The 23,825-nt window shown below is 41.5% G+C and overlaps 1 long non-coding RNA gene across 1 annotated transcript in view; it reads left to right on the forward strand.

The window, feature by feature from the left end:
* LOC135319756 (uncharacterized) overlaps window positions 1-23,825 on the forward strand; it is a 129,253-nt gene that overhangs the window by 87,012 nt on the left and 18,416 nt on the right. The window contains exon 6 of the long non-coding RNA XR_010378612.1: window positions 19,428-19,550. This is a non-coding gene — a long non-coding RNA (uncharacterized LOC135319756). The remainder of the gene's footprint in view (window positions 1-19,427; window positions 19,551-23,825) is intronic.

The following is a 23,825-nucleotide window of genomic DNA, read 5'->3' on the forward strand; positions in this document are numbered from 1 at the left end:
TCAGTAGATTTTACTGGGGTTTTACATCCCTGAGAGAAGTCACCTTCGGTCACAGGGAATAACTTGTAATACACTAAAAGGATCTGATCTTCTGATAGGATTTAACCCTGGTTACCTGTTTTATAGATAAAAAGGATTACTCCCTCAGATTCTTCTAAACCATTGATTTTCCTCACTTTGTTGAGCGTGCTTTGTGGTCTGTGCTGAACCAGGAGACCCCTCGCTGCTTTCCTGTCTGAGATAATCCCTTCTCCTGTTGACATTGACGTTCCTCGGGGGGCTCCTTCCCCCCCGAGGACACAGGTTTCTCTGAAGCCTTTAGGTCATGGCTGGCTTGTGTCCTACATCTGTCCGCTCATCAGTTTGCCGGTGACAAGCGAGGTGGCATTCTGCTTCTCCTCAGCACTTTTTCCAGAACGAGGCGTCCATCTCCCCTAATATGCTCCAGCTTTGAAACTGCTTGTATGTCACCCCTCCCCTTCTTTGCTGCAGGCACCTGGTTCATCCCTCCCCAGTTCTGGAAGTTTCTTACATTGCTGCTATTCTCCATGCTATCGAATATCAAATTTTCATACATGTCTGGGAAGTTAGATTTCTGTTGGTCACTCAGCCATTAAAAAAAAAAAAATGAAATAATGTCATTTGCAGCAACATGGATGGACCTAGAGATGATCATGCTAAGTGAAGTAAGTCAGACAGAGAAAGACAAATATATGATATCATTTTATATGTGGAATCTAGAAAAAGTACAAATGAACTTATTTACAAAACAGAGACTCACAGACATAGAAAGCAAACTACCAAAGGGGGAAGAAGGGGAGGGATAAGTTGGGAGTTTGGGATAAGCAAATACAAAGTACTATGTATGAAAGAGATAAAAACGAGGTCCTACTGTAGAGCACAGGGAACTATGTTCAATAGCTTGTACTAACCTACAGAGAAAAAGAATATGAAAAAGAATGTGTATGTGTGTGTATAACTGAGTCACTGTGCTGTACACCTGAAACTAACACAACATTGTAAATCCACTCTACTTCAATTAAAAAAAAAAGAAAAAAATACCCATTGGTCATTGTGACCACCCTTGTCCCCATCCCCCACTCCTAATTACTACAAAGAAAGAATGCAAGAAATCCCCCCTCCATTTTTTTGTTTTCATTGTAATAATCATTTCAGTTATTCTGGGCTTGGCAGAGTTGATCCTGGGGATCCATCTTCATTGCAAGAGAACATTATTTAAGCGAATTTGCACGAGTGCTGGAATGTATGAAAAGCGTGACCGCCTCTCCGACAGAGGCATGCCGTGTGCTTGGGCACAAGCCAGGGCTGCAGGGTCCGGAGGAGAGTGCTGATGCTGTGGAAGTGGCGGTGATCCTAGGACCTACCCCATCTGTTGCTGTCAAGCATAACGTAGCATCTGTTGAAGTGTGCAGCCCGCTCCACGGAACACGGGAGACATTTACTAAGTGATGGCGGATTTTATGATGATTTATGAAATTCTGGCAATCTGAGTGGTATCACCCAGGGATGTTAATTAAGATTAAAGCACCTAATATAGAGAAAGAGAGGAAGACTCAGTATAAAGCAATGGCTGTCCCACACCACCTTTAGGTAACTCAGGTTACTCTCCGCTGGTTCTCTGCCTTTCTGATGCTTCCTTTCTCTTTGCAAATCCATGTCATATACCTCAGGTGGGATTTGGGGAAGAAAAATATTTTAAAAAGGAATATATGCTGCTCTTTGAGCAAAAAAAAAAAAAAAAAAATTGGGGGGGTGGCAGTGATCGTCCCCAACCTTTAATTGGTCAAATTCTTGGGAGTAAAGTTATTGCAAATAGTGTTGGCAGTTAGCAATGCCCAGCTGATTTCTGTGGAAGTTTTAAAAAGTCAGCGTGTGACATTATTCTGATAGAGAAGACAGACACACACAAAACCCCGAACTACTCTTCAGAGAAAAAAAAAACCAATAAATGACTTTGTGACTTCTCTCCGGTAATGTTTCCTGGTCTTTCTTTCTAGTAAACCTTGAAAGAAAGCAAGAAAAAAAAAAAGAAAAAAAGGACACCTCTCCTTGAATTAGCATCTACCAGGTAATATGACAACCAGTTCAAATCAACATTACTAAAAAAAAATTTTTTTTAAGTTAAAATGCCACAAATAGGAACAGATCAATACTGTAAAATGTCCTCGTTTCTCTCTGTAATTGATACACCCATTTTAGAATTTCAAAAATATCACAAGCATTGAATAAAGCTTTGAGAGGGAAAAAATGGATCAATGGGAACAACACGCCTGGCTTATTTTATAAGGAAGCTAGAGGCGCTACAAATTGGTTGCGTGGTGCCCTGCCGGAGCCAGCAGGCAAATCAGCCAGGTCCTGATGGCGCGGCTGAGAGACTGAGAAAGAAAGAGACAAGACAAAGAGTGGGGTCGAGAGGGACGCACTTCAAGCCTGCAAGACGCTAGGCTAAAAGTCGCCGCCCGCTTTATTTTTCAAGTTACTTATATACTATTTCTACTTTTATTGATTTACTACATGTCCAGTTGTAAAAGACAAATGTCTCAATCTTTAAGGTTTACATTTTCTAGCAAAACATTTTAACTATAGCTTTTAAGATCCTTATCACTCCGGCCATAAACTAGATCCTACTTACCTAAATTCCTTAACCTCTCTGAAGCAGAGCATCTTAAAGAAAAACATTTGGTGGCTATATATCTTTATTAACTCTCGGGGTGGCGGGACAGGGAATGTCTCTTTGATCATTCCCAGAGCCCTGCTTCCAGCACTTTAAGGTTTTTAGGCCTTTTGTCTTTGCTTTCAGCCCTCAGGTTATGAGGTGGCTCCCCGCAGTGCCCCACATGTTGTAAAATCCTTGTCAATATCACTGTCTCTATAAAATCATAGAACAGGATGGGGAGTGCTTGGGAAACATCAGTGTTGCCACAGGGCTATGCAAATGTTTCACATCGATACACATAGATCACCTGTGTTGCATACAGCACGTGCACGTGCACATGCTACGGAGATTGTACACGGTTATACTCCCGCACCCAGAGGATCGCTTTACCAAAAGAACGAATGCAGCGGGTGTGAAACCAGTCTGGGGAAAGCTCAGTCTCCGGCTGAGCCCCAGGAGCCTTCCCTAATATCTGTGAGGTTGCTTTCATGTACCGATGATATTCGGGGTTGGATCGGTTGCCCGGAAAGTTAACCACGGCTACGTTTGATGGGCATGTACTGTGAGTCATGAATGTGGGGTCCTCGGCACGTGCCCCGGTGATTTCTAGAACCTGCTTTGACTTTGTGTCCTTCATCCCCGGAAATGTATTTTTTAAAAAAGATTTAAAGGGGGAGGGTACAGCTCAGTGGTAGAATGCATGCCTACCATGCACAAGGTCCTGGGTTCAGTCCCCAGTACCTCCACTTAAAAGAAATAAAACCTAATTACCTCCCCCTCAAAAAAAGGAAGAGACAAGTAAGCAAATAATAAATAAATAAATAAAATAAAACAATGTTTTAAAGCAATGGCAAAAAAAATAGATTTAATTTTTTTTATTGAGATTCATTTTGATTTTATTTTTATTAATAGAGTAAAAAGAACTCCTACTCCTGGCCATAATGAAATAATAGGACCAAAACCTTCCTGGTTTAGAGAACTTAAATAAATGGGAAAAGTATATATATGAAACAAGACTTATTTTTTAACACCGTTATTACGGTATGATTCCTGTACAGTAAACTACACATGTGTCAGATGTACGATTTGATGAATTTTGATAGAGGTACACAGCCATGAACCCACCACCACAATCAGGACAGCGAACAGCTCCATCACTCCCCAAGAGGTCCAAATTTTGAATTCCCCATTTATCCCTTCCCAACCCCTACGCATCCTGGTAACCATAAGTTTACTCTCTATGTCCGCGAGTCTGAAATGAGAATTTTAGACATTGGGCATCAGATATCAGGGCAGTGACCACTGAGAGATGAGGAATAAGTGAGGAGAGCCCTGGAGTGAGTAACTGTTTTAACTTGCTGCCTGGAGAGGCTTTCCGGGCTGGAAGGTGGAAAAGGAAACTCAGGCAGAACCCAGGTAGCTCCCAGTTGAGGAGCCAGAGTTAGGAGCCCAGAGAGACAAAATCCCCGAGACAAGAGAGAGCGACAGGAATTCAGCATCCATCTGCCAGACACACCGGCCGCGTCTGCACTGTGCAGCACACGCAGGCGTGAACACAGCCTCCATCACAGACCTGTATCGCTCCTAGAGGAGAATTCAGGAGAAAACTTTGTGACCTGAAGGAAAGCATAGTTTTCTTTACTACACTATTGAAAGAATGATTCACTGTAGATTAAAGAAAGGATACTGCACTTGACTTAATAAAAATTAAGGTCTGCTATTCAAAAAACACTGTTAGGAGAATGAAGCAGGGGACAAGGTAGCTCCATGGTAGAGTGTGTGCTTAGCGAGCACGAGGTCCTGGGTTCAATCCCCAGTACCTTCAAAAGAGAGAGAGAGAGAGAAGGAACAGAGAAGAGTTCAGCTGGGGTAAATGTCTGTGAATTGTACGTCTCTGATGAAGGACTTGGATCCAGAATATATAAAAACTACCCCCCTCAGTAATATAAAGTCACATAGGCTAATAAAAAATGAACAGGATGCGAAATAAAGCTGTAAAGACACTAAACATTATTACCCACAAGGGAAGTGCAAATTAACACCGCGATGAGATACACTACGCTCCTGTTAGAATAGCTGAAGTTAAAAAGGTTGACTGGACAAAATATTGGAGAGGCTACAGAGCAACTGAAACACTCCTAGTGGGGATATAAAAATGTGATTTCTTTGGAATACTTTGGAAACAGTTTGGCAGTTTCTTTAAAAAGTTAAATAAACACCTCCCTATGACTTAGCTCTCCTTGCCCCAAAGTATTTACCCAAGAGAAATTAAAACACATGTCCATACATGTGCTTTCATTTTATGTGGATGATTAGAGCATAAATTTACTTGCAACAGCCGAAAACTTGAGCCATCTTAAATGTCCATCAACAAACAGATACACTGTAGTATATCCATACGATGGAGTACTACTCAGCAGTAAAAAAGGAATGAGCAGTTGCCACATCCAGTAGCATGAATGGATAACCAAATGCTCTGAATGAAAGAAAGCGTTTTTTTGAAATGACTACATAGTGGGATTCCAGTTATGTAAAATTATGGAAATATAAACTAATCTATAGTGACAGACAGCCAATCAGTGGTTGCCTGGAGTAGGAGGGAAGAATTACAAAGGGACATAAAGTAACTTTTGGAACTAAGGGGGATGCTCAATATCTTGACTGTGGTAGTGTTTTTTTTTTTTAAACATTTTTTATTGATTTATAATCATTTTACAATGTTGTGTCAAATTCCAGTGTTCAGCACAATTTTTCAGTTATTCATGGACATATACACACTCATTGTCACTTTTTTTTCTCTGTGAGTTATCATAACATTTTGTGTATATTTCCCTGTGCTATACAGTGTAGTCTATTCTACAATTTTGAAATCCCAGTCTATCCCTTCCCACCCTCCACCCCCCTGGTAACCACAAGTCTGTATTCTCTGTCTGTGAGTCTATTTCTGTCCTTTATTTACGCTTTGTTTTTGTTTGTTTGTTTGTTTTTGTTTTTGTTTTTTAGATTCCACATATGAGCGATCTCATATGATATTTTTCTTTCTCTTTCTGGCTTCCTTCACTTAGAATGACATTCTCCAGGAGCATCCATGTTGCTGCAAATGGCATTATGTTGTCGGTTTTTATGGCTGAGTACTATTCCATTGTATAAATATACCACTTCTTCTTTATCCAGTCACCTGTTGATGGACATTTAGGCTGTTTCCATGTTTTGAGTATTGTAAATAGTGCTGCTATGAACATTGCGGTGCAGGTGTCATCCTGAAGTAGATTTCCTTCTGGATACAAGCCCAGGAGTGGGATTCCTGGGTCATATGGTAAGTCTATTCCTAGTCTTTTGAGGAATCTCCACACTGTTTTCCATAGTGGCTGCACCAAACTGCATTCCCACCAGCAGTGTAGGAGGGTTCCCCTTTCTCCACAGCCTCTCCAGCATTTGTCATTTGTGGATTTTTGAATGACGGCCATTCTGACTGGTGTGAGGTGATACCTCATTGTAGTTTTGATTTGCATTTCTCTGATAATTAGTGATATTGAGCATTTTTTCATGTGCTTTTTGATCATTTGTATGCCTTCCTTGGAGAATTGCTTGTTTAGGTCTTCTGCCCATTTTTGGATTGGGTTGTTTATTTTTTTTCTTATTGAGTCGTATGAGCTGCTTATATATTCTGGAGATCAAGCCTTTGTCGGTTTCACTTGCAAAAATTTTCTCCCATTCCGTAGGTTTTCTTCTTGTTTTATTTCTGGTTTCCTTTGCTGTGCAGAAGCTTGTAAGTTTCCTTAGGTCCCATTTGTTTATTCTTGCTTTTATTTCTTCTAGGAGAAAATTTTTGAGATGTATGTCAGATAATGTTTTGCCTATGTTTTCCTCTAGGAGGTTTATTGTATCTTGTCTTATGTTTAAGTCTTTAATCCATTTTGAGTTGATTTTTGTATATGGTGTAAGGGAGTGTTCTAGCTTCATTGTTTTACATGCTGCTGTCCAGTTTTCCCAACACCATTTGCTGAAGAGACTGTCTTTATTCCAATGTATATTCTTGCCTCCTTTGTCAAAGATGAGTTGACCAAAAGTTTGTGGGTTCATTTCTGGGCTCTCTATTCTGTTCCATTGGTCTGTATGTCTGTTTTGGTACCAATACCATGCTGTCTTGATGACTGTAGCTCTACAGTATTGCCTGAAGTCTGGGAGAGTTATTCCTCCAGCCTCTTTCTTTCTCTTCAGTAATGCTTTGGCAATTCTAGGTCTTTGATGGTTCCATATGAATTTTATTATGATTTGTTCTAGTTCTGTGAAATATGTCCTGGGTAATTGGATAGGGATTGCATTAAATCTGTAGATTGCCTTGGGCAGTGTGACCATTTTAACAATATTGATTCTTCCAATCCAAGAGCATGGAATATCTTTCCATTTTTTAAAGTCTTCTTTAATTTCCTTCATCAATGGTTTATAGTTTTCTGTGTATAATTCTTTCACCTCCTTGGTTAGATTTATTCCCAGATATTTTATTACTTTGGGTGCTATTTTAAAGGGGATTGTTTCTTTACTTTCTTCTTCTGTTGATTTATCGTTAGTGTAAAGAAATGCAACTGATTTTTGAACGTTAATTTTGTAACCTGCTATCTTGCTGAATTCTTCAATCAGCTCTAGTAGCTTTTGTGTGGACCTTTTAGGGTTTTCTATATATAGTAACATCAGCATATAATGACACTTTTACCTCTTCTTTTCCAATTTGGATCCCTTTTATTTCTTTCTCTTGCCTGACTGCTGTGGCTAGGACTTCCAGGACTATGTTGAATAGGAGTGGTGATAGTGAGCATCCTTGTCTTGTCCCAGATTTTAGTGGGAAGCTTTTGAGTTTTTCACCATTGAGTACTATGCTGGCTGTAGGTTTGTCATATATAGCTTTTATGATGTTGAGATATGTTCCCTCTATACCCACTTTGGTGAGAGTTTTTATCATAAATGGGTGTTGAATTTTATCAAATGCTTTTTCTGCATCGATTGAGATGATCATGTGGTTTTTGTCCTTTCTCTTGTTGATGTGATGTATTACACTGATTGATTTGCGTATGTTGAACCAGCCTTGTGTCCCTGGGATGAACCCCACTTGGTCATGATGTATAATCTTTTTTATGTGTTGTTGGATTCTATTTGCTAAAATGTTGGTGAGGATTTTGGCGTCTATGTTCATCAGTGATATTGGCCTATAATTCTCTTTTTTTGTAGTGTCTTTGCCTGGTTTTGGTATCAGGGTGATGGTGGCTTCATAGAATGAGTTTGGGAGTATTCCCTCCTTTTCAATCATCTGGAAGAGTTTGAGAAGGACTGGTATGAGTTCTTCTTTGTATGTTTGGTAGAATTCCCCGGTGAAGCCGTCCGGTCCTGGACATTTATTTGTAGGGAGGTTTTTAATTGCTATTTCTATTTCCTTTCTAGTGATCGGATTGTTCAAGTGTTCAGATTCTTCTTGATTCAGTGTTGGTGGACAGTATGTTTCCAGAAACTTGTCCATCTCCTCTAGGTTATCCAGTTTGGTTCCATATAGTTTTTCATAATATTCTCGTATGATATTCTGTATTTCTATTTTGTTTGTTGTAATTTCTCCATTTTCCTTTCTTATTTTGCTAATTTGTGCTCTCTCTTTTTTCTTCTTTGTGAGTTTGGCCAGAGGTTTGTCGATTTTATTTACTTTTTCAAAAAACCAGCTTTTGGTTTGGTTGATTTTTTCTATGGTCTTGTTAATCTCTATTGTATTTAATTCCTCTCTGATCTTTATTATTTCCTTCCTTCTGCTGCTTTTTGGGGCTTTTTGTTCTTCTTTTTCTAATTCATTCAGGTTAAATTGTTTATTTGAGATTGTTCTTCTTTTTTGAGGAAGGCCTGTATCGCTATAAACTTCCCTCTTAGCACTGCCTTTGCTGTGTCCCATAGGTTTTGAGTGGTTGTGCTTTCATTATCATTTGTATCAAGGTATTTTTTAATTTCAGCTTTGATTTCCTCATTGATCCATTGTTTTTTCAATAACATATTGTTTAATCTCCATGCTTTCCTTTTTTTCTCCTTTGTTTCTCTGTTGTTGATTCCCAGTTTCATGGCATTGTGGTCAGTAAAGATGCTTGAGATAATTTCTATCTTCTTAAAATTGTTGAGGTTTCTTTTGTGCCCAAGTACATGATCGATCCTGGAAAATGTTCCATGTGCACTTGAAAAGAATGTATATCCTATTTTTGGGGGGTGTAATGCTCTGAAAATATCCACCAAATCTAGTTTTTCTATTGTAGTATTTAATTTCTCTGTTGCCTTGTTTATTTTCTGTCTGGAAGATCTGTCTAGTGACGTTAATGCAGTGTTAAAATCTCCAACTATGATTGTATTCCCATCAATATCCCCCTTTATCTTTGTTAGTAATTCTTGTATGTACTTAGGTGCTCCTATATTGGGTGCATATATATTAACGAGTGTAATATCCTCATCATGTATCACTCCTTTAATCATTATAAAATGTCCTTCTTTATTTTTCTTTATGGCCTTTGTTTTAAAGTCTATTTTGTCTGAAATCAGTACTGCAACACCTGCTTTTTTGGCTTTTCCATTTGCATGGAATATCCTTTTCCATCCTTTCACTCTCAATCTATATGTGTCCTTGTCCCTAAAGTGGGTCTCTTGTATGCAGCATATTGAAGGTTCTTGCTTTATTATCCAGTCTGCCACTCTGTGTCTTTTGACTGGAGCATTTAGTCCATTAACATTTACAGTAATTAATGATAGATGTGTGTTTATTGCCATTTTGAACTTATCTTTGCAGTTGAATTGGTATATCCTCTTTGTTCCTTTCTTCTTCCTTTTGTGGTTTGGTAATTTTCCTTTGTATTATCATGGATTTTATTTAATTTTTGTGACTCCTTTGTAAATTTTTGGCTTGTGGTTACCCTTTTTTGTAAATCTATCAACCCATTACTATAACTGTTTTTATTAAACTGATAGTAACATGATCTCAAACCCATCCTACTGTTAAAAAAAATTTTAAAAAGAAAGAAAAAAATATTCTATATTTCCCTGCCTCCCTCTCCCACTCTCAGTGATTTGTATGTCTTCTTTTATAATTTCATGTTTACTTTATTTGTAATTCATGAGTTATCACCTTTCCAGTTGTGTGTTTCTCATTTCTATAGCATCCTGCTGCTTTTCTATTTAGAATAGCCCTTTCAATATTTCTTTTAGCATGGGTTTAGTGTTGCTAAACTCCTGCAGCTTTTTTTTGTCTGTGAAACTCTTTATTTCTCCTTCTATCCTCAAGGATAGCCTTGCTGGATAAAGGATCCTAGGCTGCATCTTTTTTTCATTCAGGGCTTTGAATATATCTTGCCACTCCCTTCTGGCCTGTAGTGTTTGTGTAGAGAAATCAGCTGAGAGCCTTATGGGGATTCCCTTGTAACTTACTCTTTGCTTTTCTCTTGCTACCTTTAGAATCATTTCTTTATCCTTGACTCTGGCCATCTTGATTATGATATGTCTTGGTGTGGGTCTATTTGGGTTCTTCCTGTTTGGGACCCTCTGAGCTTCCTGTACTTGGATATCTGATTCCTTCTTTAAGTTTGGGAAGTTTTCAGTCATGATTTCTTCAAAAACCTTTTCAATCCCCTTTGATCTTTCTTCTCCTTCTGGGACCCCTATTATGCGAAGATTGGGATGCTTTATATTATCCCATAGGTCCCTTATGCTATTTTCATTATTTTTTATTTGCTTCTCTTGTAGTTCTTCTGAATGGGTGCTTTCTATTGCCCTGTCTTCTAGATCACTAATTCGTTCCTCTGCATTATCTAGTCGGCTTTGCACAGCTATTAGATCATTCCTCATCTCTGTCAATGAGTTTACCCATTCTACTTGGCTCTTCTTTATAGCTTCAATTTCATTTTTGACATATTTTATATCTCTAAACACTATTTCTTTTAATTCCTTCAGCAATTCGATCACTCCTTTTTTGAAATCTTGATCTAGTAGGCTATCGATGTCTATTTCGTTGATCTTTCTTTCAGGGGATTTCTCTTGTTCTTTTAATTGGGAAAGGTTTTTCTGCTTCTTCATCTTGCTCATACCTCTTTGGCACTGTGGTTTATGGAGTATCAGTTGTTTATTTTAGTCCTTAAGGATTTTATCTATCTGATGCCTATTTAGGAATAGAACTTAGGAAAAAAAGAAAAAAAAAGTGAGAGAAAGAATTTTAAAAGAAGGGAGAAAGAGGGTTTGAAAACAGTGTATAATGAATAATAGAAGAGTGAGTTGAAGCAGAGTATTAATCGGGTTGAGACGTCCTTTTAAAACCTTTACAAAAAGGGGGGGTGGTAAGATGAATAGATGTATTTGAAACCTGTGTCTAATCAATAGCAGGACATCAAAACCCAAGAGAAATAGAAATGAATTAAGAAGTAAAGATTAAGAGAGTAATAGAAAATAGAACAGGTAAAAACAGATTTAAAAAAAAAGGGGGGGTGGTTTGTCGGTGTTCTCCTGGAGTCTGTGTGCTTTTACTGTGAAGTCTTTCTGTCTTCGTCCTGTTTTGGAAGCTCAGCTTGCTGTTTTCAGAGGCCCTCCGTTGGCGCCCACTTCTGTGCTGCTCCCAGCACCTGTCGGCAAGCCGATCGCGCCTCCTCCTAACACTGGGTCAGGTGCAGCTCTCTGCTGTGGGCGGGCGGGTCGCTGCCCCTCCGGATGCCGCAGTCACATGTTGCAGACTGGCCGGGTAGGAGGGCGGGTCGTGCCCCCTCCCAGCACCTGGTCAGGGGCTGTGTTCCTGCCCGAAAGGCGGGGGGCCGCTCTCGCTCTACCTGCGCCGCCGGTAGTTCCGCTCTCTGTGCGGCTGCGCGCTCCGCCCTGGTCGGCGCTCCGCCCTGGTCGGCGCTCCGCCCTGGTCGGCGCTCCGCCCTGGTCGGCGCTCCGCCCTGGTCGGCGCTCCGCCCTGGTCGGCGCTCCGCCCTGGTCGGCGCTCCGCCCTGGTCGGCGCTCCGCCCTGGTCGGCGCTCCGCCCTGGTCGGCGCTCCGCCCTGGTCGGCGCTCCGCGGGTGGGCTCGGGGAAGACCGAGGGACAGCCCTGTCCCTGCTCCGAGCCAGAACCCAGCTCCTTGTTTGTCTTTGTGGAGCAAGTTCTCTGAGGGACCAGGATGGAAGGATCCTATCTGCCCCGGGCTGCAGGCCAGTCTCAGTCTGGCCTTTGAGGCTGCTAAGCCCTTTGGTGCGGATGCAGGTTTCGCCCCCGCCCCCGCCTGGGTGCTCAGCGCGGAGGATATGGCGGCTGTGCCTGAGCCCCGCCTCTCTTCCCCCGAAAACTTTCCGCGGGTTTTCAGAGATGGGGGTGCGCACCCTTCCCCCGAGAGCACATCAACCTTGCTGTTTTATGGAGGGCCCAGGTTGTTCTGCCCTGTGCACCCACAGCCACGGCGCGCAGCCCCTTGCGTTCCCCCGGGGCTGCCTCCGTGCAGCCGCCCCCGTCCTCCGCGCGGCTTGGGCAGCCTGGCCCTGCCCGCCGCTGCCAGCCCGCGTCTCAGGCTGGGTGTTGGGGGGACCCTCTGTGCCCGTTTAACTTAGTTCTGTTAGTCAAGGGCTGCTCTGTACAGATCCGAGCCTCGGAGGCTCCCCCTCCGTCCCGCTGGCCTCTCAGTTGGAGAGGGGAGACCCAGCGAGCGAGCGCCAGTCCTCCTTTGCCGCTCCCTCCCCGCGGGACCCGTCCCGCGCTGCTTTGCCTTTTGTGCTTTCTTTTTTCTTTTTCTCCTACCAGATTTTTGGCGTCTTTATCTTTTGAAGAGGGCGATGTTCTGTCGGAGTTCCACAGGTGCTCTGGTTGGCTGAGTGGGTCTGTAGATGTGGGTCTTGGTGTATTTGTGGGAGAGGGTGACCTGCGAGCGTCCTTCTACTCCGCCATCTTCTCCCGGAAGCCCCTGTGGTAGTGTTTAATGGATACAAACATGTCAAAGTTTTTCAAACTGCATGCTGTCGATATATAGAGTTTATTATATGTGAATTACAAATCAATAATGCTGTAAAAAAGGCAATTTCGAAGGATAATATAGCATCATTTAAATAGGAGGAAATAAATTAGTCTATGTGAAATCACATGTAATTAGGTAACCAAATTGCTTCTCTGCCATGCGAAAGTGACAAAATTAAAAGTATTGCTTTCCTTAAGCAATTCACTTAGAACCCTACCAGAGTCAAATTTTTGAGTCTGCACTTTGCTTAAAGGAAAACAAAATAAGGATTAATCATGCAATTTTTAGCTTAAGGTTGAGCCGATGAGTTTAATTTCCCAATTTATTTTTTTGGGAAACATGATTTGCATATATAAATACATATGCGGTTGTATTTTTAATATTGCCTTTAGTGTTATTTATACAGAGATAACAAGAGATGCGTTATTCACTTCTAACGCACCCGGCAGTCTCTGGGTGGCACCAGCTCTGGTGTCTGGTGGTACCCGTGTTAGACTCGGGGTGGGGAGGATTTATGGTAGGAAAGTCTCATTACTGGCTTTGCGTGGATTCTGTTAATCTGGAGTTTTTCTGTGAAACAAAAATGATTTAGGTTTACTTTGACAACATCAGTACAGACGTTTAATCACTATTATCTTACCACGATGTTGTAAATTGGGGGCAGTACATACATAGAGGCAAACCACGTTTACCCGACTTATATTCATAGCAGACATCACTAGTCGATCATGACTCTCTGACCCGGCTCTGCTCTCTGAATCCCTCTCATCACGTGAAAACAAACACCACCTACAGGGGAGTGTGCGTGGCAGCCGAGACCAGTTTGCTATTTCACCTCTAGAGAATTCTGCAGGCGTCAACTGCTCTGCTCTTGTGCAGCCTGGGGTAAGATGTGTAACAGCTGCCAAATATTAGGACACTTGTTAAGTGTGACAATGGCGATGCATTTCCCATTACGTAAATGCCTATTTTCATACAAACGTTCATTAGAGAAAATTGGGAAGACAGCCCACAATTACAGAGTAAAGTCATTATTGTACAGAATCCCTCCACCAAGATAAAAACATCAGTGTTATCTTTAAGTGATCTTTTTGAGATTGTATATATGATGTAATATCATATATTATATAATATCATATATTATATCATATATCATAGCATATATCATATATATTATATCAGGTATCATATATCATATATAATATAATATCATATGTATTATATCATATATTATATCATATATATCATGTATTTATATCATATATATATAATTTCTGGAGATCTCCTTTGGGTTTTTCTCTCCATATCTCTACTGAAACTCACACTTTCCACACAGAAGCTCAGGAGGACAGGAGACTTTCAGTGCGTGGATGTTGGGGAAAGGCAACAGAACCAGTTTGCACTGGCTGCTGCTTCTGCTTGGATCAAATCAGACTCCCCGTGTGTGCAGAGATGGGGGACAGACAGTGGCGTGAGTTTTGGAGTCAGGGCAGGACTTACATCCTAGCTCTGGCAGAAAGAGCGTCTGCTGTCTCAGACGACTCGAGGGCCAGGTGTCTCAGCCAGCTCTCCGATCCTTAGACACAGACTCAGAGAAGGAATGAAGGCGACCCTGGGCGGGCTGGGGTGGATTTCCTGCCGTCCTGGATGACTCGGGGCTCAGGAGAGGAATGAAGGTGAAACGTAGAACAAAAATGATGATTTGGGGGGAAATTCTCCCAAACCTGAATTTGTAAACTAAGATCCAAACCCACCATCCAAGTGGGATCCTGAAATAGCATCCATGACCTTGAAAAGAAACAAACAAACAAAAAAACCCATAAAACCAACAAAAATAAAACTGAAGTATCATTGACTTAATGTGGTTTATTTCTTGATTTTTTGTTTTTAAATTAATTTTTATGCTTTTATTCTTTTTAATTTTACTGATGTGCTTTTATGCTCCTTCTTTTCTTGAGTATCTGAAATAAGCCCCACCCACCCACTGCTGGGTTACTGGCACCTCGAGCTCTGGGAGAAATGGGAGAGCTGATTATTTGTTAGCAGGAGGTAAAATGTGACTGTCAACAAAATAAAAAAGAACCTCCACGTGGAACCAAATCCTTCCTTTCATGGCCGCCTTTCTTTATGTCTCCTGGGTCATTTCGTAGGAACCTCGTTGATTGCCTTCAGCCCCAAGGCTCCCAACACCTTCCTGTAAAACATACTCCAAGGCAGGGGTTAAGTGAAGGCGGTATGACTGCGTTTTTTTTATTATTGCTATGATTGTTGCTTCCATAAAGGCAGCCTAAGTACCCCGTTTGTTACAATTATAGTCTAGTAATAAAGGAGCATCCTAAGTGAAGCAAACACTATCGCCTGTCTAAGCTCAGATGGAATTTTATGTTAGAAATTAGCATCACCAGCCTTTATCCCGAACTGAGCTGTAAAAGAGCCAGACATTCAAGGACCAAATCCCGGCATTTATCACTGCACACTACTTTGTTCTTTTTTCTGAAAAAACAAACAAACAAATGTTTCTAACACCTGTAATAAGGCTCCAAATTCTCAGTTTTATACAAATGGTCCTCTCAAAAGTTATTGCAGGTGAGAACTTACCAGCCAAATTCAGTGGTTCAGTGTCTCTACAATAATCAAAGTTTTCTAGACACAATTACTCGCGTCTTCGCACGCCAGCATGACGGGGATTCGAGTGTGCAAGCCTGTGGCTGTGAACGGAGAGAACCAAGAATAGAATATATTCCTTTGACTCTAAACTGCCCCCTGTTTTCATAGTAATTTAGTGACACCTTTTCAGGAATAGATACATACCCTCCTGTAATGAAAACAATATTAACCTTCTATCCAGTAGCATCTCTCCATCCCTGAAAAGCTGCTGCTGCTTCAGTGACGTGTTAATTTTCTGACACCTTTTCTGCACCTGAGAATCCTGCAGGTGACCCCAGATTGAGTTTCAAAGATGGACCAGACACCGGTGATTGGACTCAACCATCCGCCCACCCCTGGATGCTCCATTTCGTCTGCATTTCAAAGAGGACGATTCAGAGGCCGGGACACATTAATTAACTTTTTCAAAATCAAACATCTGGTGGACCGTGGAGACAAAGGCATCGAGGAGCTTGGAGAACGACACCTGGTCTAATTTCTGTGACTCGTCATTTTACACCTGAGATCCACGTGCGACCTTTGTCCCTGGCCCTCGTGTCCTGAGAAAACTCTTACAGGTGCAGAACCAGCAAGCCCCTGAAGTCTGGGACTCTGCGGAAGTGACCCCGGTGTGATGCACAGTCTACGTTCCCCACCCCCCCAACCAGGGTCTTTTCTATAATTCGCCATGTAACTAATTATTTGAAAACCAGCAAGTGCTCCTCAAAGCCTCGAGGGAAGTAAACAAACCGTAATAATGGATTTATTAGTTTAATGAGTTAATTCTCTCGCACGTTCCATCGGGCAGCTAGGAAGCCAAATGAAGCTAATTATGTGGGGTTGACAAATAAAAGGTCAAGATGGTCAATTAATTAAAAGGCCCCGAGGACGAGCAACTGGGGGTTTCCTTCATCTCGGAGGAGGAGGAAACAGGTGGGAGGCTCAGCCTCCTTCGCAGCCTGGCACCAGGGAGCTGCTGTGGGTGTTTTTTTTTAGCATTTTATATATGTGTGTGTGTGTATATATATATATATGTAGAGAGACAGGGAGATTGATATATATTGGTTGCGTGATTGATTGATTGAAGTAGAGTCGGTTCACGATGTTGTGCTCATTTGTGGTGCACACATAGCGGTTCAGTTATACATAAATACATATTGGGGTTAGCAGATAATACACTGCTGTATGTAAAACAGATAAACAGCAAGCCCTACTCTACAGCACAGGGAGCTAGATTCAATACCTCGGAGTATCCTATAATGGAAAAGAATACGAAAAGGAATGTATATACGGATCAATGTTTTAAGGAAAATGCTCTTCCTGTGTTCTGTCTACTCACAGAATCCTCTGTTCTGTTTCTAAGACTTCTGATCACCAAATGTTGACACTGAGCAGGACCCTGTGGGGCCTTTCCGAGGAACAGACCCCACCCCAGGTCCCCGGAAGGCCCCAGAAGGTCCTGCTCAGTTGCAGAATGGTTCAGTCACGCGGAGTCCTTTGCTCCGTTGCCCTCAATCAGTCGCTTAGTCACTAAGCTTCACTAACTTCGACAGACTAAGGCCCTTTCCTTCCCGGCATGTCTAAAGGGATCACACAGTGCTTCGGAATAGGGAAGCCAACAGTATGTGTGTGCGTGTTACTTAAAGGAACAAATTAAATGGCTGGAATTCATCAGTGAGCAATGTTGTTAGTATCCATTGGGAGAAAAAAATCTTACCCACGCTGAGCAAAACTCCTCTTTCCTTAATACACATCGCTGCATGTTTCAAACTGGTGACATCAATTAAACCCAGGGTTCTCTCTGAACTAATGCTGGGGTGTCTTCATCCTTTCGGTTTCCATCCAGATCGAAAGTCTCAGCCTCCCTTGATTAGTGGCAGTGGGTCAGCTGACTTGCACAAAACTCACGGTCCCTTCTAATGAGCTGCTCCAAACGTATTCTGCTTGGGTTTTTCAACCCGGTCACAGGAAGGAAGATGAGAATTGCTTTCAAGCAGCCACTTTAGAAAGGCCAGGACTTAAACAAAGTGACGCCTTGATACCCTCCTTTGTTCCGTGCTGGGGGTGGGAATGGTCTGTTCGTGGAGACTGTCCGATTTTACTAACACTTCTCTTCTCTCTGATGCTTCAGAGATTCTGGGGCAGGGCCAGTGGGGAGGGGACTGGAGAGGAGGTTCTCCCAATGTCTCTCTCTCCTTCTTTCTTTCTGCAGGGGAGCAAAATTTGCCACCCCCAAAATGTCTCTTTGGCTTGTGGATTATTTTGAGCTGAAAACTATCAAAACCCAAAAGACTCAGGAAGACCTTTGACCTTCCCCCTAGCTGCCTAAAAGAGTGCAGACAGGGACCTACTCTAAACAGGGAGATATCTTAATAGATAATTACAGTATGAACTCAGTGTGTAGATGGGAGGGAACCTGCAAAACCTGTTTATGAAAGTTCCTCTCTGTGTCCCATGTGAGTTATAATGCTGCGCTTGCTGTAAGTCATTAAAATGTGGGTGCGGGGCGATTTGTTGTACAGCAAAACCTCGCTTATCCTGACTAACAGAATGGATGAACATGCAGAAGAATGGCTGTCATTCTGCCACGGCTAACACTTCGTCCTGTGTGTTTATAGAGCTGTTTCCTCTCCTCTAACTGTGCATTCCATGGATGAAGAACATCTCAGCTGTATCAGGAAACAAAGGATGCTGTGGCCACTGCAGCCCTCTCCCCCTTCTCCGACTAAGCACCCCGAGGGGATTCAGGATGGAGGAAACAGAATACTGGCCGTAGATAGTTAAGGTGCAGATCAAAGGAATGATTTGAACAAGTCCAGAGTCTTGCATCTTCCCATACATAGGAAGCCCTAAATTCATTGACGTTAACTTGAGATGTCTTTCTTCTTTAATAAACAGTAATCTTAAATAATCTGACTACTTGGGGGTTTTGTTTTGTTTTTGTTTATGTTTTTCAAAATGTCCTACATCTCCTGGCTCCTCCCTTACCTCTTCAGAGCCGTCCCTCAGAGCCATCTGAGAGGCTGCCTCTCAAGCTCAAGTTCTCTGCAAGACCACTGAATAAAACGTAATTCTCAGCCTTTAGGGTGTGCGTTTTTTTTCAGTCCACGACTTTATATACACACGTACATGTTCCACATCTATGCATATACACGTATGTCCATGAACGTGTATACGTGTGTATTTGTGTATTTACGTGTCTCGGATACACACATGCTGAGAGGGAGTTATGGATGTAACTGTAGGCGCAGCTGGACCACAGGTAGGAGGGCAGATGTGCAGACAGTTATGTAGGCAGACGTAGATGTCTTGTTCAATCCAGGTCCATCCACACATCTCACACCTACTGGCCCTCAACAAGTTCTTATAAAACAAACGCACGAGCGCTAGACTTCTAAGTTTGGACAGCTGCTTATGTATTCATGAGTGTGAGCCCCGCTCCAGGGAAGGGAAAATATCTCTGTCTTTCTTTCCTGGCACATGGCCTGCTGACCCTGGAAACTTATTTGTGTTTGATGAATATTTATGAAAACTGCCACTTTAATTAAAATATAAAAGCCGCCAGCTAAATTAATTGGGCTGCAGCAAAAAAAAAACCCGCTTGCACTCTAGAAGATAACAACTGAGGGGCAGCGGTTGACTTTCTCAGAGCCACGGAAAAGAATTCAGGAGTTAAGAGCTGGGGAAGGGACACAGCGCAGAAGCATCTCTGAAGCAGCGGACTTGGAAAGTCTGCACAGGGACTCGCTGGCCTGAGTCTCCAGGGAATAAGGCTGGGTTCAAGCGGACATCCTGACAGGTCCCCTCTAAGTAGGCCACTATGTCGCCCAAAGGCCAGCGGCCACATCCTGAGGGCACACAGAGCACCTCCTCTGTTTTCACTCGATTCCCCACAAACCTGCAGGACACATGACCAGACCCCACAGTATTCAGTCATTGTGATCTCAGCACAGACCACATTTACCACCAACTGACCTCTCCAAACACCTGCTGCTGATGGGGAACAGGCGCAAGTATTCAGTAAGGACTGATGAGAAGGCGATGTGAGGGGCGGGGCACTGTTTTTCTCCAACCCCTTATGGTCGCTATGTTGATTTTCTTAAACTGTATTTTCTCACCAGGTTGCTTGGCCAGATCTCCTTCCATAAAGTTGCACGAAGCCCCTTGGTCCTGGGTGCTTAGGAGAGGACACCTGTCGCACAGAGCGTCCTGGATTTTCCCTCCTGGATCACAGCGCTGAGAAGGTAAAGTGACTTCGGGGTCCGCCTGATTTTCTGTCCAAATTTGCATCTCAAGATGGCGCGTTGGGTCAGTCCGCACCCTGCTGACCCGGGGAAAGCAAATCCATCCTCATTCCAGCCACCCCTCCGGGCCCCCCTTCCTGCGGCATTTCAGCAGGTGGGGGCGCTGGGCGGGGATGGGGCACTGAGACCTGTGTCAAGGACACCCTGGGTTTGCTCGTGGGGGCAGCACCATTGGAAAGGTCTCGTCTCTCATTTCAGTGAAGAAGAGCCTTTTGTAATGTGGCTCAGTTCTACTTTATTGAGTTTGAGGCTGCGTGTTCATAGAAAATTCATCCTTTTGTTGTAGTCTCTGAGGAGAATTAGAAGGCACGAAACCAAACGAGTGAATCATCACAATATTTTTAATTAAATATTACCAGGTGAAGACACTTGAGAAGATTTTCATTATTTAGAGACACAGACAGGCAAAGATTTCAATTATGTCTGACCGTATCTCCTACTTTCAACATTGAAAAAGTGCCACGGAATAAAAAATGGAATGCACCCTACTGATGCGATTTTGAGAATAATTCATTCGCTTTTCAGTCACTTGACTGTAATTGGTAGAAATTTAATGTGGGCAGTCAATTAGAAGCTTTTAAAGACTAAAACTTACGGGTAAGAAATCCTACCTGTGGTGGGTAAGTGTAGTTATTTCAGTCATCAGAGGAGAAAAGTAGTCTAAAGAAAATTGACGTTCAAAAATCAGTTGCATTTCTTTACACTAACGATAAATCAACAGAAGAAGAAAGTAAAGAAACAATCCCCTTTAAAATAGCACCCAAAGTAATAAAATATCTGGGAATAAATCTAACCAAGGAGGTGAAAGAATTATACACAGAAAACTATAAACCATTGATGAAGGAAATTAAAGAAGACTTTAAAAAATGGAAAGATATTCCATGCTCTTGGATTGGAAGAATCAATATTGTTAAAATGGTCACACTGCCCAAGGCAATCTACAGATTTAATGCAATCCCTATCCAATTACCCAGGACATATTTCACAGAACTAGAACAAATCATAATAAAATTCATATGGAACCATCAAAGACCTAGAATTGCCAAAGCATTACTGAGGAAAAAGAAAGAGGCTGGAGGAATAACTCTCCCAGACTTCAGGCAATACTGTAGAGCTACAGTCATCAAGACAGCATGGTATTGGTACCAAAACAGACATACAGACCAATGGAACAGAATAGAGAGCCCAGAAATGAACCCACAAACTTTTGGTCAACTCATCTTTGACAAAGGAGGCAAGAATATACATTGGAATAAAGACAGTCTCTTCAGCAAATGGTGTTGGGAAAACTGGACAGCAGCATGTAAAACCATGAAGCTAGAACACTCCCTTACACCATATACAAAAATCAACTCAAAATGGATTAAAGACTTAAACATGAGACAAGATACAATAAACCTCCTAGAGGAAAACATAGGCAAAACATTATCTGACATACATCTCAAAAATTTTCTCCTAGAAGAAATAAAAGCAAGAATAAACAAATGGGACCTAAGGAAACTTACAAGCTTCTGCACAGCAAAGGAAACCAGAAATAAAACAAGAAGAAAACCTACGGAATGGGAGAAAATTTTTGCAAGTGAAACCGACAAAGGCTTGATCTCCAGAATATATAAGCAGCTCATACGACTCAATAAGAAAAAAATAAACAACCCAATCCAAAAATGGGCAGAAGACCTAAACAAGCAATTCTCCAAGGAAGACATACAAATGATCAAAAAGCACATGAAAAAATGCTCAATATCACTAATTATCAGAGAAATGCAAATCAAAACTACAATGAGGTATCACCTCACACCAGTCAGAATGGCCGTCATTCAAAAATCCACAAATGACACATGCTGGAGAGGCTGTGGAGAAAGGGGAACCCTCCTACACTGCTGGTGGGAATGCAGTTTGGTGCAGCCACTATGGAAAACAGTGTGGAGATTCCTCAAAAGACTAGGAATAGACTTACCATATGACCCAGGAATCCCACTCCTGGGCTTGTATCCAGAAGGATCTACTTCAGGATGACACCTGCACCGCAATGTTCATAGCAGCACTATTTACAATAGCCAAAACATGGAAACAGCCTAAATGTCCATCAACAGGTGACTGGATAAAGAAGAAGTGGTATATTTATACAATGGAATAGTACTCAGCCATAAAAACCGACAACATAATGCCATTTGCAGCAACATGGATGCTCCTGGAGAATGTCATTCTAAGTGAAGGAAGCCAGAAAGAGAAAGAAAAATACCATATGAGATCGCTCATATGTGGAATCTAAAAAACAAAAACAAAAACAAACAAACAAACAAAAACAAAGCGTAAATAAAGGACAGAAATAGACTCACAGACAGAGAATACAGACTTGTGGTTACCAGGAGGGTGGAGGGTGGGAAGGGATAGACTGGGATTTCAAAATTGTAGAATAGACTACACTGTATAGCACAGGGAAATATACACAAAATGTTATGATAACTCACAGAGAAAAAAATGTGACAATGAGTGTGTATATGTCCATGAATAACTGAAAAATTGTGCTGAACACTGGAATTTGACACAACATTGTAAAATGATTATAAATCAATAAAAAATGTTAAAAAAAAAAAAAGACAACAAGACAGATGAGAAGGGACAACCACACCCACACCACGCCCTTTTCAGACTCGCCAAAAAGTGGAAACAGCCCCAATGTCCATCAAGCGATGAATGGATAAGCAAAATGTCAGATGTCCCTCCAGGGGAATGTTATCTGGTGCTAAAAAGAAGTGTGGTACTGACCCCTGCAACAGCATAGAAGGACCTTACAACATCCCGGGACGTGAAAGAAGCCAGTCACAAAAGACCGCAGCCTGTATTATCCTGTTTACACAAAATGTCGAGGTTAGGCAGATCGCTAGCGGTAGAAAGTCGATTTATGTTTGCAGGGAACCAGAGGGACTCAGGGGGGACTCAGGAGGGACTCAGGGGGGACTCAGGAGGGACTGACAATGGGTATGAGATTTTCATTGGGGGGCTGAATATATTCTAAAAGTAGATTGTGGTCTTGGTTGCACAACTTCAAAAATATACTAAGAAACACTGAATTGTGTCCTTTAATTGGGTGAGTTGCATGGTGTATGCAGTCCGTCTCAATAAATCCATTTACTTAAAAATGAAATGGAAGGTCATGGAATCACCACCCCCCAAAACACCACATGTAAATTTAGAAAAACTCATTTACCCTATTTTTTTTTAGTAAAAAACAAATCAATTATATCTCTCTATTCATCTTCCAAAAGTAAAGCCTTGCTTACTAGTGTATTTGGTTCTATGTGTATTTAAGTTTCTCCCTCTCTGTATATATATGTGGAAATATTTTATATATTTAATTTTTTAAGTTTAAAAACATATATTATATATATACATATATAGTATATGTAAATTGTATGGGTTTTTTTTCCTCTTGGCAAGGATGCCCTTAATGAAAAACTATCAGGAAATAGATGTCAGTGGGGTCCTTCTGGACCAACAGACTAGAGGGTGCTATGTCTTGCCTTTTGTTGTCAGCATTGCAATGGACACCTTATTCAGGGATTGGAAATACAGATGTCTACAGATATGAATGCCACCGCGTCTCTAAACGATCTGTTTCTCGGAGCTCCTGAAAATAACCCGACCATTTAAAAGCCCTTCAAGGGTTAAGAGCAAATGGATTCTGAACTTACAACCAAATTAAAATAATTTATTAATAATAGTGATAACAGCGTACTTACACAGCACTTAACATAAACCATAAGCAGTGGTATAAATACCTATTGCATTCTCAAAATAAACTCTATTAGCTTGATTCTATTATTATGTCTACTTAAGTGGAGATAATTTGCTTTAAATTAATTTTTGAAAATTAGAAGTATTAAATGTAATTGCCCTATTAGCTTAACAGAAAGATGTAAAAATATAATCCATTGTTTCTTTTAACTCAGTTAATTTGGGATTATATCAGTTGGGGTTTTTTCCATCACATTTTCTTTTAGGGCACATCTGATAAATACAGGCTTGAGCACACAGATGTTGGTTTTTTTAAAATCATTTAAAACCAACGGCTTATCTGCTCATTCAGTCTAATCAGAATGTGTGTTTGCATCTCCAGTTGGAATTTTCCATCACCTACTCTTTGCTCTTAAGATCATTTATCTACTGTGTCTAGTAAACAGACTAATAAAAACCTTTAATTCTTTTTCTCTC

Source organism: Camelus dromedarius, chromosome 31 (genome assembly GCF_036321535.1).
Source record: "Camelus dromedarius isolate mCamDro1 chromosome 31, mCamDro1.pat, whole genome shotgun sequence".
In the NCBI taxonomy this organism is placed as follows: domain Eukaryota; kingdom Metazoa; phylum Chordata; class Mammalia; order Artiodactyla; family Camelidae; genus Camelus; species Camelus dromedarius.